Here is a 3,229-nt window from a genome sequence, read left to right on the forward strand (position 1 = left end):
AAAAAAAAAAAAAAAAAAAAAAAAAAAAAAAAAAAAAAATTCAACATCCCAAGTTAGGAAAAAGTCATTACATCTAATAAAAGCTTATCCACCAAGTTGGCAGCTGTGGACTTCTATTAATAGACTGAAGAATTAGGAAATGTGTATAACTTAAACCCAGGGAAGTAGATTAAGTTATCACCTCTTGAAGTTTCGAAATCATTGGTATAACAACCATGTATACACGGTTCAGCATCACAAAATCAGAGTCACAAATAGGAACATAGTTAGCCTCATGGCTTCACATTGTTAGTAGATAATGTCGGTGGCAACCAAAAAGACTGCATATGGCCTAAGGCCTTTCTAGCTGTCATAATGAACAGGTCACACGACTGTGGGGCTGAGCCTAGTAAGGTTTCGACTCCTCTTTCCCAGCAATTTCCTTCAATACCTGAAGCTCAAATTGCTATTTTTGTCCACTGCTTCTATTCCAAGACCCCTTTTGCCTATGTAGAGTGTGTCATGCCAACCCCGGACTCCACACCAAGCATGTCTGTCCCAGCAGGGTGACTAATTCACATAAATTAAATCATCAGAAAGGACTGCCTTGGACCCAGGTGGATTATGCCTTGAGAAATGCTTGACCATGTTTGTGCAGGTGGGCCCTGCATACCTGCAGCCCTATAGACACCAAACATATGAAAATTGTCATCAAAATGAAGTGAGACTGACTCTTCTGCAACTTGCAGCTATTTCTTAAGACCCTGAAAACTAGAAGGGACCCCTAATTTTTACCACTTTCCTCATGGTTCTCTCACAGAGATAGTGAACAACTGTGTAATTGTGGTCTAAGAAATATTTAGGTATACAAGTGAGTTTGTCCATCCACAGAGGGGGGAATGATGAAGTAAACCAGCCTCACTACAATGAAGATAATTTTATCTTTTACATGTTAAAAGTTAAAAACTTGTGCTTGCTTTGGCAGCACATATACTAAAACTGGAATGATTCAGGGAAGATTAGCATGGTCCCTTTGCAAGGATGACACATGAATTTGTAAAGCCTTCCATATTAAAAATAATAATAGGCCGGGCATGGTGGCTCACACCTGTAATCCCAGCATTTTGGGAGGCCGAGGCAGGTGGATCACAAGGTCAGGAGTTCAAGACCAGCCTGGTCAAGATGGTGAAACCCCGTCTCTACTAAAAATACAAAAATTAGCTGGGCATGGTGGTGGGCACCTGTAATCCCAGCTACTCGGGAGGCTGAGGCAGAGAATTGCTTGAACCTGGGAGGTGGAGGTTGCAATGAGCCAAGAACGCGCCACTGCACTCCAGCCTGGATGACAGCGAGATTCTGTTTCAAATAATAGTAATAATAATAGGCCGGGCGTGGTGGCTCATGCCTGTAATCCCAGCACTTTGAGGGGCTGAGGCAGGTAGATCACCTGAGGTCAGGAGTTTCAGACCAGCCTGACCAACATGGTGAAAACCTGTCTCTACTAAAATACAAAAATTATCTGGGCGTGGTTGTGGGCACCTGTAATCTCAGCTACTTGGGAGCCTGAGGCAGGAGAATCACTTGAACCCAGGAGGTGGAGGTTGCAATGAGTCCAGATCATGCCATTGCACTCCAGCCTGGGCAACAAGAGTGAAACTCCATCTTAAAAAATAATAATAATAATAATTAAAAACTCTAGAGGACTGTGATTCCCATGCTTTTCAAAGGTATGTTTATGTTAACTGATACTTCCTTTGTTTCAAAATATAAACTTGAATTGCTTTTCAAATCTATAATTGAAAGTACAACAGCCTTTCTCCCCCTGTGAACCCCAAAACAATTTCTAGAAAGGCTGAAACGATATCTAGGAATTATACCTATTTAGAAAAGCAAACCAGCTTCCTACATTTCTTCCTTCAGCCACATACCTTTTGGTAAACAGCAGAAGTCTCATATATATATGTTTTTGAGATGGAGTCTTGCTCTGTCACCCAGGCTGGAGCACAGTGGCACGATCTTGGCTCACCACAACCTCCCCTCCTGGGTTCGAGCAATTCTCTTGCCTCAGCCTCCCGAGTAGCTGGGACTACAGGTGCATGCCACCATGCTCAACTAATTTTTGTGTTTTTGGTAGAGAAGGGGTTTCACTATGTTGGCCAGGTTGGTTTATTTAGAGTAATTTTTTTTTTTTTTTTGAGACGGAGTCTTGCTCTGTCACCCAGGCTGGAGTGCAGTGGCCGGATCTCAGCTCACTGCAAGCTCCTCCTCTCGGGTTCACGCCATTCTCCTGCCTCAGCCTCCCGAGTAGCTGGGACTACAGGCACCCGCCACTTCGCCCGGCTAGTTTTTTGTATTTTTTAGTAGAGACGGGGTTTCACCGTGTTAGCCAGGATGGTCTCGATCTCCCGACCTCGTGATCCGCCCGTTTCGGCCTCCCAAAGTGCTGGGATTACAGGCTTGAGCCACCGCGCCCGGCCTATTTAGAGTAATTTTATTAAATTAATTTTAAAAAAGATGTATAGGATAGAAAGGCATAGATGGGATGGGAAATAAAAATGGCTGACCTCTCCCTCTGGGGATCTGGGAGCCTCTGCTGAGGTTTTTGTGTGTGTGCGTTGATGGGGGGTTGGTACTTGAGATCAGCTTCACCAAGGGGCAGACCCAGCTCCATCCCTAGGCCCAGGGAAATGGGATACCTTGCTGCTCTGAAATGTTGATGAGCTGTGGAGGGGAGAGGGACAGGGGAGCAGATGGAATTCCTGGACAATTGTTCCGGCTGTCACCAGAGAGGATAGGCTGGAGGGAGCCCTGGATAATTTATGGAGGGACAGATGCTTCTCCGGAACCATCTGGCCAAGAGAGGCCTGGGCTCGGGGTGGATGAGGTCTTTAGGTCTGAGGAGACTCCTGGCCTCCAGCCTGCCTCATTTCCTCTAAGTGCCCTGCTTGGTGCCCTGGGACTTTCCTAGGATGGCTGTGCTGCCTGAGGACCCAGCTCCAGAATTCCACCTGATTCTCATCTCACTCTTTCCTTTGCTGAGTCTGGGGCTTGTCTTTGCTACTATTCCTGATAGGGCTAAGTGGGGCCTTAAGGTCATGTAACTTCTACCTATGCATTTTCTTATTTTATAGTATTTTCAACCCTTCTTCTCCACCAGTATATTCCAAAATCTGTCAATCACTTACCTACATACCATTTATTCATTCAATAAATATTTATTGGCTGGGCACAGTGGCTCATGCCTGTAATC

The 3,229-nt window shown here is 45.0% G+C and overlaps 1 non-coding gene across 1 annotated transcript; it reads left to right on the top strand.

The window, feature by feature from the left end:
• The first annotated feature begins 948 nt into the window (after window positions 1–948).
• On the top strand, window positions 949–1,055 carry LOC112623891. Its single transcript, XR_003119250.1, has one exon. It is a non-coding gene; the product is annotated as a U6 spliceosomal RNA (small nuclear RNA).
• Window positions 1,056–3,229: the final 2,174 nt, after the last annotated feature.

This window comes from Theropithecus gelada, chromosome 4 (assembly GCF_003255815.1).
Source record: "Theropithecus gelada isolate Dixy chromosome 4, Tgel_1.0, whole genome shotgun sequence".
NCBI lineage: Eukaryota > Metazoa > Chordata > Mammalia > Primates > Cercopithecidae > Theropithecus > Theropithecus gelada.